Raw genomic sequence first — 17,384 nt, forward strand, 5'->3', positions numbered from 1 at the left:
GGGGAAACCCTCTCTCTACTGAAAATACAAAAATTAGCTGGGCGTGGTGGTGAACCCCTGTAATCCTAGCTACTCAGGAGGCTGAGGCACGAGAATCTCTTGAACCCAGGAGGTAGAGGTTGCAGTGAGCTGAGATATTGCCACTGCACTCCAGCCTGGGCAACAGAGTAAGACTCTGTCTCTAAGTAAATAAATAATAAAAATATAAAAGGAGACCTAAATAAATGGAGAGATGTTTGTGGACTAAAAGTTCAATTATCTCAAGATGTCAGTTCTCAAATTGATCTATTCCAATGCAATGCAATCTCAATAAAAATCCAGTAGGTATTTTGCAAAAATGCAAAGTTGATTCTAAAAGTTATATGATAATGCAAAAGGTCTCAAATAACCAAGCAATTTTTGAAAAAGAACAAAATTGAAAGGATTTCTCAACTGGATACCAAGCCTTTGGAAAGACTTCAAGGTGGTATTGACACAGGAGAGGCAAATAGATGATCAGAACAAAACAGAAAGTCCAGAAGACCCACACATACAGGAACACTTGATTGGTGTCAAAAGCACCACAGCAGAGCAGTGGGAGACAGGATGGCTTTTCAACAAACGGTGATGGATAAAATACAATGAAACCTGGTCACTACCTTACACCACACATAAGAATCCATTCCATAAGTAGAAGAAGCCAGACACAAAAGGCCACATTTTGTATGATTCTCATTTGCATGAAAGCTTAAAAATTGGCGAAACCAAGGTGTGGTGTTAGAAGCCAGGATAATGGTTACCTTTGGGAAGGAGTGATGGGTAGTTGTGGAAAGGGCCGTGAGCACAGCTTCTGGGGTTACATGAGTGGTTACACGAGTGTATTCACTTTGTGACAACTCACCAAACTGTACATTGAAGGTATGCACATTTTTCTCTATACATGTTATATTTTAATTTAAAGTTAAAATTTTTTGACCTTGCCACTTATAGCTTCATAATGGTGGAGAAATTATATAATTTTTCTAGGCCTCCTTTTTATTTTTTATTTTTTTGTAGAATGGGGATTATAATAATCTCCACTTTGTAGGTTGTGAGAATAAATATGTTTCATAAATAAGCACTTTGTTCAGTGACTGGCCCATACTGGAGGCTTGATAAATGTTCCATGTTATTAGGTGCTAAGGTCATTTAGATAGTGGTGGAACTGGGATTAAAATTAATCCAGGCAAATATGTTTTCTATCACATATCCTATGGCACAGGGCTGCTTATTAGCTGGGCTTGAATGGAATGCTGGATTTAAATAGCATTTGCTATGAGTTATCATAAATAGTCTTCATTCTCAATTTTATATTTTGCAAAATATCAAGTGTATTAATTCCTCCCCTTTCTCAATTCCTATGAGTATACTTTGGAATCTCAAGTATTTTAGTGTATCTCTTCCCACTAAAGATGAAAGTACATTCTAAATAGTCCAATCACCATGTTAGAAAACTGTTTAGAATTGTTGGCTCCATCAGGGCCCCAAGAGGGAGAAGAACATCCGGCTGACCTGGGGGCTGTGGCCAGGGTTGCCCAGCCACTAATCACCTATCAAATGACTGTGTTTACAGAAGAGCATTGTAGAGCGTGGCTCCCTTGAATCAGATTGTAACCAAGACCTCATTAAGCGGCAGAGAGAAAAAAAAAGTTAAAGGACACATTAGTTTCCAAAAGGAATGTTTGGAAAAGTACTCGAAGATGAAGCAGCTGAAAAAAGAACTGTGTGTCTTATTAATTAGCACATCAACAGACTTCTGTCCCGTGGATTTGATCACAGTGAATGCACTTTTGGATGTGAATCAGCAGTTCTTGAATCTTAATGAAACCAGTCAGCAAGAGTTAATCACAGCTGGTTCCTGAGCTTATATGTAATTAAAATATCCAGCCAAAAGAGAATGTCTTAAAAAAAAGGATAGTTTATCACTTTATCATTTTTAAGAGTGTGAGTTAAGTATTTTGTGATATAAAATTTTGAAGGCAGACTGCAAACATCTAAGTACCATATGATGGCACCAACGTGGAAATGTTTATACATGGCAAAGAATGGAAGACATATACAGTGGGGAAAATCGTTATGGTGTTAGGATAGTGAGGTTAGGACTGCTGACTAAAATTTTACTTTAATGCTATTGTGTTGTCTGTATTTATTTACTTATTTTCTTGAGAGAGGATCTCCCTCTATCACCCAGGCTGGAATGCAGTGGCGCAATCTCGGCTCACTGGAAGCTCTGCCTCCTGGACTCAAGTGATTCCCCGACCTCAGCCTCCCAAGTATCTGGGACCACAGGCACATGCTACCATGCCCGGCTAATTTTTGTATTTTTGTAGGAACAGTGTTTCACCATGTTGCCCAGGCTGGTGTCAAACTCCTGGGCTCAAGTGATCTGTGCCCCCTTGGCCTCCTAAAGTTCTGGGATTACAGGCATGAACCACTGTGCTTGGCCAAATGTTATTGTGTGTTTTGTTTTACTTTTTAAAAGAAAACAATCTTTAGAGGGGCCCTGGTTTCTTGTTCGTCTTTGATGTACATCTTACTGTCCCATACTGATAGTAAAAGTCACTGAAAAAGCACTTCCTCCAGCATGATTTGTTGATTAGATAACACAGCTAGCATCTATGCAGACATTGTAGTTAAAATCTAAGGTCGGTGAATTGAAAAGTGAATCTTCTGGATAAATTATTCACAGTTTTATTTATATTAATTTCTACTCCACCTCCATTGTAAGAGGATATAAAGACTGCAGAATTTTCTAATATGGATAGTTAATTCTTTAGGTATTAGCAGTAACCATGTGTGCCTGAATTTAAGTATATCTACAGTTGTAAAGTCTACTTTATTTAATGTGGAATTGTTATTTTTACCTAAAATAAGTAAGGCTTTTAAACATGGATATACTGTAGCATAGCCAGAAATAGAACTAAAATTAGATTCCCTTGTACAGAACTTAACAGTTAAGAAGAAAAAGAGGGGGTGGAAAGGCATAGGTCTCCTTCCAAAAGCATCGTTATCCAGAGGAAGGAGCTTTCTAATTGCACCTGACATCATAAGGGACAAAACATTTGAACTCCTGGGTAGTTTCTAACAAAATACTGAGATTACTTTTGTTTTTCTCTCATATCCTAGTTTGAGTTCGTTCTGAGTTTTTACTCAACATATTTAATGAGATATAGATGCCATGTCACTGTGGGTAGCTCTTACATATTAGAAGTTCATTCACTCCCTTAGCTGGCTAACAAATCCCAGGGAGCTAAATTGCATAATGCAATGCCTAGCATTTCATTATTGACATCCACTTAGCCTGAAATCTCTTGTTGGTCAGGAGGAGGAACAGAATGTAGTCACAGCCATGTCAGTAAACTTCTGTGTATTTTGTCTCGGCCACTGTTGGATTGCTTGAGCCCAGGAGTTTGAGACCAGCCTGGGCAACATAGTGAAACCCCATCTCTACAAAAAAGCAAATTTAAAAAAGCTATCCTGGTGCAGTAGCTCATGCTTGTAGTCCCAGATACTTGGGAGGTTGAGGTGGGTGGATTGCTTGGGCCTGGGAGGTAGAGGCTGCAGTGAGTCACGATCGTGCCACTGCCCTCCAGCCTGGGCAACAGAGCGAGAGCCTGCCTCAAAAAAAAAAAAAAAAAAAGATTCCATTCATCTGAACTGGACCCATCTAGATCTCAAACATATTTTTGCACGGACCTGTTTATAAACAACTTGATTAAAGATGTATTACAAGTTTCATGGGCCATATAACTTTTAATGATTTATCAACAAAGATTTAGAATCATTGGTAGAAAAGAGAGGCTTGTCTTTGTGAATCCTGCAGTTAGGGCACGTGAGGAGTCTTCGTAATGTCTGGCCACCATCTCTAACTGCTCAGGTCCAGGAGCCATCGTGTCAAGTTCTTTATTGTCAGATGTGCCTTGACTGGGTAGTTTCACATTTCTCATTATGAGGAGAAAGTAGCAACGCTGTTATTGCTCTCAATGCTGTGGCTTTTTGGGACCTGTTAATATTGAAACTATAGATCAACTTGCCTCTGGAGTTCCCTGATGTCATTTGTTTCATGCTAGGTGCATCATTACTAGGACACCGCATCCTCCATCATGGCCCTGGTGAATATTGGCTTCCAATGTCTCCCTAAAGGCTGTCACCATAATTCGTTTATGATGACCACAAATGCAAGTCTCGCCCAGAGTGTGCGGGAAAATGTTTTCTGGTCATCTTAAACTTACTGTCTAAGGCTTTGCAGCCATGTCTTCTCTTGATTACCTTATGCCATGATTACCGCATTCCTAGAATATGGTCTCTTTCAGTGCTGACCTCACCGTTTCCTTTCACAAACCATCACTAGTGGGGAGGCTAGGCGAGGGGCAAAGAGTGATCCTATTCACCCAAAGAAGGTCCATTCCTCATCTGGCACACTTCCCTACCACATGGCATAGCTTAAGACCAATCTATGAAAACAAATGTCACCACATGATCAGAGGCAAGAGAGGACATCATTCCTAAAATGGAGGCAAAAGAGGACATTGATCAGAAGGGCTGTTGACAATGTGGAACGAAGGCCTCAAAGGCCCTTGGAGGAGAGAGGTACTGTTCTCCCTAGAGAATTGCCCTACACGTGGTACAGACCTGCAGAGAGAATGGAGTGGCTGCCCTGGCTGCCAGCCACAGCAGGTGCACAGGTAAAGAACACCACCACCCCCTGCCATCTGTGATGCTGTAGACCAGGAGCCAACAGACTATATGTGGTTGGAACATAGAAAGGCATGAGCCAACCTATGGGCATACAGATGTGGTTCAAGCACAAGTGCCTGCCATGTGCTTAGTAGTTCAGAGACCTGAGCTTGTCCTGTGTCCAGTGCAAGTGCGAATCAACCAAAGTCAGCACGTCAGCACAGCACCATTCTGGTCACCCATCTCAGGATCCCATGAAACATTGCGCTGGCCAGCTAGAGCGGTCTATTTTTTGTGCTGTTGTCCTAGAACTTGGGCCCTGGGGGACAACACCTTCAATATGAGTCTTGACGCTCCACAGGGCATCTGGTCAACCTCACATGCAGGCTGGAGGGTTGAAGAGCAATCTGAAGGGTAGAAATGAGGACAGGGCCCACACTATCCCTGGTCCAGGCTCGGGGCATTCTTCTTGGTTAGCTCTGCATATCCCGATCAGTCCCAGGCACTGAGGGGACAGAAAACTTTGAAGAAGGCACTGCAAAGCATGGAGTCCCTAGAGGCTCAGGTAAGGGCTCCATTTGACCAGATCTAAGTGCAGTACTTGCTGCAGTTTCCTTGTAACTGGACTCCCAACCCACACATGCATGTATTGTCACTAAACACTGGGTGTTTGCTAATGGTGTTCCCTCTGCCTGATAGCCCTTCCCGCCATCCCAGCCTTTACCCGGACAACTCTTATCATGATTTAAGATCCAGCTCAGGCATCATTGTCTTCACCAAGCCTCCCCTAAACCCTCAGCCTGGGTGAGGCACCTCCTCCTCTGTGTTTTCCTTCATCACTGCACTCAAACCACCACGTGGTATCCTAACAGTATCTGTGTCTGTTTTCCCAAGTAATTGGTGATCTCCTTAAGGTCAGAGATTGTTTGTATTCATCTTTGTATTTTTACTCACCTGCAGAGTAATGGATAGATACATCATTGGTGTTCGACAAAATGCCTGCTGAATAATAAGTGACTAAAGGAATGTGTGAAGGGCATGAAACTCCTTAGTAATAATTATAAGGGTATTTGCACAGACCCATTATCATTTTGAAACATCTAATTTTAAAGGTTTCTTCCCCAGTAAACATGATGTACCTTTCAGCTCTCATTATCCCTACTTGAATTGTCCTGGGTTTGGGAACTTCCTACTGCAGTCCCTTCCATGGCTTTTTCCTATATAGAATGTACATTATGCCATCAAGACAGTGATTGCCATACTGTCAGTGGGCAATACATCAATCATTATTGTTGGAAGGCTTGAATTTTAATTTCTCTTTATAGTGGGCTATTTTTCAGCCCAAACACTCCTAATAAAAACAACTAAAAATGTTAGGTAAATTATTATTGGGCATCATTTTTTTTTAACCCAGCACATACTGAAGCAAGCAACACGTGTGGGAACCATCTGAAAAACAGACAACAAAAACAAATCTGGGAACACTTTTAGAACTTGAAATTATTGGACATGGACTATAAAATAACTGTGCTTACTGTGGTGGGTTGAATCATGGCTCCTCAAAGATGTCCACATCCTAGTCTCTGGAACCTGTGAAAATGTTACTTTATATGGTAAAAGGAACTTTGTGGATATGATGAAATGAATGATTTTGAGATTGGAAAGATTATTCTGGATTATCCAAGTAGGCTCATTGTAATCACAGGTGTTCTATAAGAGAAAGGCAAGAAGAGCTGAGAGAAAAAATTTAAGTATGTAAGCAAAAGTCAGAGAGGAGATAAGATCTTACACTTCTGACTTTGAAAATGGGGGAAGGGCTCACAAGCCTAGGCATGTACATGGCTTCAGGAAGCTACAAAAGGAAAGGAAATGGATTCTCCCCTAGATCCTCCAGAAGAAAGCAAGGTCTTTCAATACCTTGATTTTAGCCCAGTGAAACTGATTTCAAAATCCTGACCTCTAGAACTTTAAGATAATAAATTTGTGTTGTTTTAAACCACTAAGTTTGTAGTAACTTGTTATAGGAGTAATAGGAAACTAATACATTTATTATGTTTAAAAAAGTAAAGATTAGCCTAAAGATATCTCGGAAAAGATGAAACTACTGTTAGATTTCAAAAATAACTAAATAGTGCTTCTAGAGATTAAAAAGACAATAGCCAACATTTAAAACTCAGTGGATGGGTTCAATAGCCAATTCAACACAGCTGAAGAGAGAATTGATGACCTGGAAGTTAAATCAGAAGAAATCTAGGATGCAGCAAAGAGAGACAAAAAGATATACAGTAAGTTAGAGAGGCTAACATGATAAAGTCTAACTTAAATTTAATCAGAGTCAAGAAGGAAAAGAGTGGATGGAAAAAGAGAGTATCTCAAGAGGTATGGGTGCCTTTCTCACTTTCCACCGTCTTGGTGACTGCTCTTGGTTGGGGGCCATCCCACACCTAGGCAGGAAGATGGTAGCCACAAAGAAGATGAAAAAGTCACTGGAGTTGATCAACTCTACTTATGAAAAGTAGAAAGTACATGCTGGGGTACAAGCAGACTCTGAAGTTGATCAGACAAGGCAAAGTGAAATTGGTCATCCTCTCTAACAACTGCCCAGCTTTGAGGAAATCCAAAATAGAGTACTATGAAATGCTGGCCGGACTGGTGTCCATCACTACAGTGACAATAATATTGAATTGGGCACAGCATGTGGAAAATACTACAGAGTATGCTCACTGGCTCTCATTGATCCAGGTGATTCTCATATTAGAAGCATGCCAGAATAGACTGGTGGGAAGTATACTATGCAAAATTTTTCTTTTTTCTTTTCTTTTTTTTTTTTTTAAGACAGAGTCTTGCTCTGTCACCCAGGCTGGAGTGCAGTGGCGCGATCTCGGCTCACTGCAAGCTCCGTCTCCCGGGTTCACACCATTCTCCTGCCTCAGCCTCCTGAGTAGCTGGGACTACAGGCGCCCACCACCACGCCCGGCTAATTTTTTGTATTTTTAGTAGAGATGGGGTTTCGTCGTGTTAGCCAGGATGGTCTCGATCTCCTGACCTCTTGATCCACCCGCCTTGGCCTCCTAAAGTGCTGGGATTACAGGTTTGAGCCATCGCGCCTGGCCTCAAAATTTTTCTTTAATAAAACTTGCCAGAGCTTGTTTTTAAAACATTTTTAAAAAGGAGTATTGGCTGAAATTTTCTACTGCCAATGAACAACATCAATGTGCAGATTTAAGAATCCCAATCAATCCTGGATATTTTGGGGTGGCTTTATAGAGGCAATATAGCATAGTGGTCTAGAACAAAGATTTTTAAAGTTTGTAAGCATTATTGAATTCTAGTTTTGCCACTTATTAGCTACGTAATTTTGGGCAAGTAAATTGACGTCTCTGAGCCTCCATCTCCTGATATATTAAAATAGGGATAGTATCTGATTTATTGGTTGGTTATGAGGAATAAATATGTATAAATGTGATTAGCATAGTAATAGGTCCAAAGTAATATGCAGCACATAATTGGTGATATTTTCAGTAGTGTTCAAAGTAAATTTTCTCATGATGAGTTGAAGTCTGCTTTCCGATAATTTCCATTCATTCATCTTTTATTGTTTTTAGACAGGGTCTCCCTCTGTCTCCCAGGCTGGAGAGCAGTGGCATGATCTCTGCTCGCTGCAACTTCCACCTCCCAGGCTCAAGCAATCCTCCCACCTCAGCCTCCTGAGTATCTAGAACCACAAGCAGGGATCACCACACCTGGCTAATTTTTGTATTTTTGTAGAGACGGGGTTTTGCCATGTTGCCCAGGCTGGTCTTGAGCTCCTGGGCTCAAGCGATCCTACCGCCTCGGCCTCCCAAAGTGCTAAGATTACAGGCGTGTGCCACCACACTTAGCCTCCACTCATTCACCTTAATTCTGATTTCTGGAGAAGCACAGAACAGGTCTGCTTCCTAGTATATCTACACATTCAGTCTTTAACTTTTTATAGCTTGGTAACTGCAGAAGAGCAGGGCCAGGTGAACATCAGGACTCCCTGACACTGGTCATGATAAGCCAGTGTTTCATATAGTTGCAATAATTTTCTTGGCAGTGTGGAATCTCTCAAAGATGACCGGGAGTCTAAGAATTCTAGAGTGTGAGAGCAGCAGTTGGGTGTTAGAATCCAGCAAGCTCATTCTGCAGGTGAAGAATAGGAGGTGCAGTGAGTGGAAGTGGCTTAGCTAGACTCAACTGGTGGTTGAGCCATCCACCTGCCTCAGCCCCCAAAAGTGCTGGGATTATAGGCATGAGCCACCATGCCTGGCCTCTGCTCTGTATTTAGAGTAGACTTTACATCTGCCTGGTCAACCAGACCATGATCCAGGGTGCAACATATATTTTCTTTGTAGCTTGATGATGGATTTTCTAAATTTGAAAATCCTTTCATTTTAATTTCCAAAAGTCCTTTCTAAATTTAACTGAATTTATATAGTGCTTTTTGACTCTTCCAAGAATTCCCTTCCCATGGGAGTTGCTTTAAGTGGGCCTGGCGCTCATTCACTTGCTGACGTTTCTGACTCCGCAAGCCTCCATTTTTGAATTTGCCTGAGTTTCATCACTTCCTTTTATCAAGTTCTCCTGTTTTTTTTTTTTTTTTTTTTTTGAGACAGAGTCTCGCTTTGTTGCCCAGGCTGGAGTGCAGTGGCACAATCTCAGCTCACTGCAACCTCCGCCTCCCGAGTTCAAGCAATTCTCCTGCCTCAGCCTCCTGAGTAGCTGGAACTACAGGCACACACCACCACACCTGGTTAATTTTTGTATTTTTAGTAGAGACAGGGTTTCACCATGTTGCCCAGGCTGGTCTCAAAGTCCCGACCTCAAGTGATCCACCTGCTTCGGCCTCCCAAAGTGTTGGGAGCTCCCAAGGTGGCTCCCAAGAGCCACCTTGCCCAGCCTCAATTCCCTTCTGAACTCTATATTCATTTATGTGTTTCATATATTCACATTATTTGCCTTATTTCTTTCTTTCTTTTTTTTTTTTTTTTTGAGATGGAGAAATGGAGTCTCACTCTGTCGCCAGGCTGGAGTACAGTGGCACGATCTTGGCCCACTGCAACCTCTGTCTCCTGGGTTCAAGTGATTCTTCTGCCTCAGTCTCCTGAGTAGCTGGGAATACAGGCGCGCACCACCACATCCAGCTAATTTTCGTATTTTTAGTAGAGACGGGGTTTTGCCATGTTTGCCAGGATGGTCTTGATCTCTTGACCTCGTGATCTGCCTGCCTCGGCCTCCCAAAGTGCTGGGATTACAGGCATGAGCCACCGTGCCCGGCCACCTTGCCTTAATTCTTAGCAAGTTAAGTTATTTGCTCTTAAAAGTGGGCTTGATGGGTAGGAGATAAACCACAGCAATATTCTTTTTTTTTTTGAGACAGGGTCTCACCCTGTTACCCAGGCTGGAGTGTAGTGGTGTGCTCTTGGCTCACTGCAGCCTCAACCTCCCAACCCCAGGTGATCCTCCTGCCTCCCGATCCTTCCGAGTAGCTGGGACCACAGGTGCACACCACCATGCCCAGATCATTTTTTGTGTTTTTGGTAGAGATGGGTCTTGCTATGTTGCCCAGGCTGGGTCCCAGCAATATTCTACCAGCAATTCAGTAACGTGTAAGCACCACCCACTTTCGCGGGCTTCTCAAACCCCCACTGATCAGCTGAAGCACAACATATGCCTCTCTCAAGGTGTGAGCCTTTATGAAGATTGGCTATTTTATCTCCACTCTTTTTTATGTCCTAATAATAGTGGCTGAATTATCTGGGAAGCTTACACACATTCCTAGCTTATTAGGGCATACATCCTCCCAAGATGGCCATTTATTTAGGCTTTTAATGTCTCTGTTTATAGAATGCAACTTCGGTGTTTAGGACCTAATAGCTTTTGAATTACTCTAGGCTTCATGAAAACAGCACCATTTCATTTTTACCACCATTTTCTGAAATATGCTGGTAAAAATGAAATGGTGCTCTTTTCGTGAATCGAGTTAACTGGGGCCGCACTGTCAGTAGTACAAGTTCCATACAGCCAGGACTGGGAGGAATAATTTATGTCTTTTTTTTTCCACAGGAAAAATATAGGCCTTTCAATGCTGTAAGAGAAATTTTGTTTAATGCATAGGAAATTACTTTGGCATACAACCCAAAACTATCTGTGGAATAATTTTCAGTATCACTCATGATAATTTTTAATGTGTCAAAGTGGAAAATTGGACTCACAACCCTTGGAAAGCCTCCTGTCTGAGAACTTTTGAAAGCAGCACTGGAATGAGGTGAACGTGTAACTGTGCTTCATGTCAGACCCGTCCTGCCATCTTCTGAACTTGCTGGTCACGTGAACTGGCTCGTTTTGTGAATTTCATGTTGTGGTGCCATCAAGGTTAGTAGAGTGAGGGTTGGTGGAGTCAGCTGGCTTATTCAGTAAACATCTGCCTTTCTGAAAGGAAAAGAGAGTGAAGAGGCTTATTCCTTGTGTGCTTGTGAATTTCAAATGGGCTGCCTACAGACATTGTCTACAGCATGTGGCCTAAGCAGCCAGGATGAAGGAAAAATTCTCCTGCAAAATCCCTAACCTGAGATCCAATAGCCTGAAACAGTTCAGTCTTTTCCCCACTGTGGTCTAAACCTCCAGACATGTTATCACAAAGGGACAGCAATGTGATTGATGGACACAGTAATAAGAGGTTATAAACTTAATTTAATGGCAAAGGGTAAAAAATTGCATAGAGGTTATGATATAAGGCAGAAGCTAAACAGATTCCCAGAACCCCAAGGGCTAACCAGCTAATAATATCACTGCCCAGCCTGAGGACTCCACCGGGGAAAAGTAGCTTGTCTTTGCCATTCACGTGGGGAAGCCATGATTTAAATTCTCATCCCCCTGCACCCACGTGCACCTGACTTTGGGGACTGTTTACATGCCTCCCTCCTCACCAGATGCAAGGGATTGGTACAAAACACGCCCAGCACATACAGCCTGTTTACTGTGGCTGAAGTAATCAAAAGTCAATTCTCTGCACAACTTATCATATCGCTGAGCAGAACTAGACCTCAGGCTGGAGGTCCATTCCTGTATGTCAGTAGAAATCATTTCCCTGTTGTCAAAAGACAAAATTAGAACAAATTCAGTTTAAAATATATAGATATTTTTGATTGAGACAGGGTATCCCTCTGTTGCCCAGGCTGAAGTGGAGTGGCGCAATCATGGCTCACCGCAGTCTTGACCTCCTGGGCTCAAGTGATCCTCCCACCTCAGCATCCCGAGTAGCTGGGATTATGTGTGTGTGCCAGCACACCTGGATACTTTTTTTATGTTTTTTTTTTTAGTTTTTTTAGAGATGAGGTTTTGTCATGTTGCCCGGGCTGGTCTTGAACTCCTAGGCTCAAGTGATCTGCCTGCCTTAACTAACCAAAGTGCTGGGATTATAGGCATGAGCCAACACACCCAGTTGTCTTAAAAATCTTTTTTAAGATCTAGCATTTATTTGCAATTCTAGAATTGGGGCAACACCTCATTCTATAAGATAGAGTGTTTCGATGAGCCAAGCAGAGGAGATTGGCTTTATAGACAGAAAAGGCCTAAGAAAACAGAAACAGAAAACAAAAAGCAGATTGGTAATTGCAAAGTTACTCTTCCTTGTAAAGCAGAGGGAACTTCTTTACCATGTTGATTCAAACTGGCCTGTTTGGGGATTTGGCTATTATCTTTCTCTGTCTCCTGAGTTTTTGGAAGGTCAGATAAACAACTTAGTTTCAGTTGGAAACTCCAGCGTGAGTCACCCCAGTTTGGTTTGGTCTGTTGAATCTAGTGCAGGAGCTCAGTTCTATCCTAGAGCCTCCTATAAATTGTACTGAACACTATCAAATCCCTTTTGGGCAGCAGAGCACCTGTAGCCTAAAGGATTCAGATCATTCTGAACTGAGGGATGGGGCTGTAGGGGCAGAAAGGGACAATTTCTTTCCTCCCCATTTATAAGGGCCACACCCAACATACTAATACCAAAGACAGGTTAACAAGAGAAAAGCGCAAGTTTATTTGATCATAGTTTTACAAGACATGTGAGCCTTCAGAATGAGTGACCAAAAGATACAGGGAAAATGATCTATTTTTATGCTTTAGTTCAATGAAGTACAGACAGGCGTGTAGAAAGGGGATTGGACAGGAAGGCTATGGTTTAATGCTAATAGACTGACGGGGACACCCGGCGAGGCCTGTCTGTTCAGATTCTCCGTGGCCCCTCTGTGCACAATTCCTTCCTCTCTGGTATGGGGAAGGACCCTTCTGGGATGAGGGTCTTAATTTCTTTATGGCCAGTATCACACAGAAAGGCAAAGGGGTTAGGGATTCAAGTCATAGTTTTGGACTTTATGGCTGGCCTTGGGGGAAAGGGGTTTTGGTTTTTATGACCCACCCTGGGGAAGAGGGATTCTGTTTCCTATTGCTTGCCTCAGGACAGAATCAGGGACGAGGGACAGGAGGGCAGGAGAAGGTCAGGGAGAGACTTTGTGTCTGAGGCTGCTTCTTAGGCCTTTACTTAGGGTGTCATTTTTCTGGGCCCCAGCAGGGCCAAAATGTCTTTGCTCTGTCCCTTCAACATACAGTCAAAAGGAGCTGGAGTATTCGAGGCTCTAGTTTCTATCCCCAAAACACATCCCTGTCTCCTTTTCCTTGGGAAGGCCACTGCTCAGCTTCTTTTGCTAAAAGCACAGGACAGAGATAGCCATCAAGATGTCAAATAGCTACAACTGCTATGGCTGCCAGGCAGTAGATAAACCTGAGTAAGAAGACTTCACCCACAGATACTGAGTCCTTAAGGCAGAGGGGATATTACTAAATAACCCTTTCAGTTGTGACCGCCAGCTCAGGTTTTGAGGCAGCTAGGGATGAACCCGGTCTGCATGGACAACTGCTGGACACGAGGCTAGCTGTGAAACAACTCGTGTAGAAATGTAGCTTTCACTCTTGGGAGAAGGATGACCTCATTACCAACTTCAAAGGATGGGGTATAATGACTGATCCAGTCTCGTGATGTGCCAACCCCTGTAATCAGGGGTGTGATCTGTTACCATAGGAGGGTAAGAGAGGCGTTCCAGGCAGAGAATAGCCATCAGGTGTGGGTGGAAGTCGAAGCCTGTTTTTCTGCCTGCAAACATGGCAGGTGTCCATTTCCATATGAATCCACAAGGACAACATATCACTTGGTGTAGGGTATTCTCATTATCTGAGCAATCATTATTCAAGTCACCACAGTTTTTTGTTTGTTGGTTGGTTTGTTTGTTTTTGAGATAGAGTTTTACTCTTGTCGCCCAGGCTAGAGTGTAGTGGCACGATCTTGGCTCACTTCAACCCCTGCCTCCTGGGTTCAAGCGATTCTCCTGCCTCAGTCTCTGGAGTAGACTGCCAACATGCCCAGGTAATTTTTGTATTTTTAGTAGAGACAGGGTTTCAACAGGTTGGTCAGGCTGGTCTCAAACTCCTGACCTCAGGTGATCCACCTGCCTTGGCCTCCCAAGGGGCTGGGATTATAGGCGTGAACCACTGTGCCCAGCCGTCACCACAGTTTTTGTTGTTTTTAATTAATTATTTTTACAATTTCAGCTTTTATTTTAGACATGGGGTACCTGTGCAGGCTTGTTACATGGATATATTGCACCCAGGCAGGATGCATTGTACCCAATAGGTAGCTTTTAAACCCATGCTTCCCCCACCTTCCTCTCTAGTAACACATGGTGTCTATTGTTCCCATGTGCCACCATTTTTTAAAGACTATACCAGGAAGCCTTTTTTTGCTACATGAGGAAATATTCATTAAAGAACTGACCACCTGTGAAATCAGTCCCCATTCAAATGTCACTCCAAATGTCAGATGAATACTAGTTAAAAGTGTCTAGATTTTGTTGCTTGTTTCCTAACACCGTAAGTAAACAGGGGTGCCAACTGAGGTTACCAGGTGAAGTTAGTAAACCTCTTAAGGTCTGCAGTGCTGTAGAATGCCAGTTTTATTTTTGGCTTTGCCACTAACTAGCTTTGTGAACTTTCACAAGTTACTCCTCTTCCCTGGGCCTCAGTTTCCTCATCCACAAAGCTTAGAAGTTAAAACAGATCAGTATTTTGAATCTAGTTGGACACTAAACTCACCTGGGGGGAGGTTTAATATGTGTTTTCTTTTAAAAGCTCAGAGTGCCCCTCCCTTGTTCAACTAAATCAGAATCTCAGGAGGTGCAGCCCTAACAGGTGCAGAGTTCAGATTCCCCAGGTGATTCGAATCCAGTTAAGAGTAGAAATCAACTGGCTGGGCGTGGTGGCTCACACCTGTAATCCCAGCACTTTGGGAGGCCGAGGCAAGCAGATCACCTGAGGTCAGGAGTTTGAGGCCAGCCTGGCCAATATGATGAAACCCCGTCTCTACTAAAAATACAAAAATCAGCTGCGCATGGTGGCGGGCACCTGTCATCCTAGCTACTCTGGAGGCTGAGGCAGTAGAATCGCTTGAACCCAGGAGGTGGAGGCTGTGGTGAGCCGAGATCGCACCATCACACTCCAGCCTGGGCAATGAGCAAAACTCCGACTCAAAAAAAAATAAAAAAAAAAAAGAGTAGAAATCATGGAACGTGGGGATTCTTAACATTCATTCCATGTGTATTATTATTTGTTTTTCTCACAGCTTAGCTTTAGTCCTAGGGATATGTATAGGTGCAAAGGAAGTGTTTCTATAACCCCATCCCATTCCTATTAGGTTTTAAGCCTTTTTCATAAATAGCTTTCTGAGAAACAGTAAAGTCTTTGGGGAAAAAACACACCACCACTGTTTTTGCCACGTTTGCTGTGAACACAGCATTCTCACCTCACACAAATCCATGTTCCAGAGAAACAGGGTGCTGCTGCCTTCCCAGAGAAATGTCCCACAGCTGCTGTGACTAAAAGGAGGTGACAGACAGAAAAGGAACAGATATGGCAACCGTCTGGATTGAAATAATCTTTGGGCTTTTCTTGGCCAAGGTCAGCCTTGGGGTTCCCATGTTGTCTAACTCCTCTGCGTTGTCCAAAATGGCCTGAAGAACTTCTGAACACGGACAATTGTCCAGCCCAGTCAGGTCCAAGGCCACCACTGCTTGGGCTGTGCCATCCGCTTGACCTGGGCACCAGCCAACTCCAGGCATGTTTTCCTGTTTTCTTGGTAGAGCGTGCAGGTCATTAGCCTGAAATATTGGACTGCCATCTTTTTTCCCTCTTGGAAAATGAGACTGTTTTAAGATTATTTGCAGAGGAATTGAAATAAATTGAGTGATAAAGATTTCACAACAGCTGCTTGTCATGATTAATTATCACAGAGAGTCTGGGTGACAAAGATGCTCTCCTTGACCACATTTTAGTCAAGCTCCTCTGAGCCCTGTTTTCAACGAGGCTTTGTCCTTGACCTTGTCTTCGGCTTGCCTGGACCAGTTTTAGCAGGAAATCCAGATTCATTGCCCCTAGTCCTTCAGCGAAATCCCTCTGTTAATAATCAATAACAATAAAGCAGCAAATATTTATAAGGCTCCCGCTACAATGCCTGTGTTGTGCTCAGAAGTCATATTGTATTAGTTTGCTAAGGCTACTATAAACAAGTACCATAGACTGGGTGCCTACAGTATACGTATATATACCATATGGTGGATCCACAGAAGAAATCTATTCTGTCACCATCTAGAGGCTGAGTCTGAAATCAGGGTATCCACAGGGTTGGCTTCCTCTGAGGCCTCTCTCCTGAGCTTGTAGGTGGCTTTCTCCCTGTGTCTTCACGTGGGGGTTTCTCTGGGTCTGTGTCCTAATCTCCCCTTCTTAAAATAACACCTGGCATATTGGATCAAGCCCACCCGAATGACTTTATTTGAACTTCATTACTTATGTGAAGACCCTATCTCCAAATAAGGTCACAGTCAGGTACTAGGGGTCTGGACTTTAACACATGAATGGTGGGCGGTGGGGGGATAGGGGAGCGATTCAGCCCATAACATATTGGTAGCATAGAGATGTATTTGTAATTTGATGTAGGATGGAGATCTATTGATATTTATCTTCAATTTGTTTTTGTTGCTATCGACCCATCTGGAAGAAATGAAATACTTTCTCTCATCCTCTGGAAGCCTGAGCTCTCCTTTCCCTGGGAGGGAGAGCCACTTGTTTGCTTTACTGTTTGAAAGAATAGAAGAGGATATTCCAGGACTGAGTTGGACACCCTAGAAATGATTCATTCAGAGTTTTGTGTTTAAAAGGTCTATGCCCTGAAGGGGATTTGCTGTATGTCCAAGAAAGGAAGGACTTAGAGTCTGGAGATTAAGGATTTAGGAAGGGAATGGTTTTGTGAAGTGGATTCTTTGAGGCTGGGAAGGGCAAGCAGGAAGTAGGGTGTTTAGGAAAGAGGACCTCCCTTGATCAACTGAATCAGAATCTCAGGGGGTGCAGCCCTAACACGTGCAGAGTTCAAATTCCCACGATGATTTGAATCCAGTTAAGAGTGGAAATCGAATGGCCAGGCGCGGTGGCTCACACTTTCCTCCCTCCCTCCCTCCCTCCCTCTTTCCTTCCTTCCTTCCTTCCTTCCTTCCTTCCTTCCTTCCTTCCTTCCGTCTCTTTCTTTCTTTTCTTTTCTTTTTTTTTTTTTCTCCTGACACAGCGTCTTACTATTTTGG

At 42.9% G+C, this 17,384-nt stretch overlaps 1 pseudogene; it reads left to right on the plus strand.

Moving 5' to 3' along the window:
- The first annotated feature begins 7,151 nt into the window (after window positions 1-7,151).
- LOC106634433 (large ribosomal subunit protein eL30-like) lies at window positions 7,152-8,822 on the plus strand (annotated as a pseudogene).
- Window positions 8,823-17,384: the final 8,562 nt, after the last annotated feature.

This window comes from Pan paniscus, chromosome 12, assembly GCF_029289425.2.
Source record: "Pan paniscus chromosome 12, NHGRI_mPanPan1-v2.0_pri, whole genome shotgun sequence".
Taxonomy (NCBI): domain Eukaryota; kingdom Metazoa; phylum Chordata; class Mammalia; order Primates; family Hominidae; genus Pan; species Pan paniscus.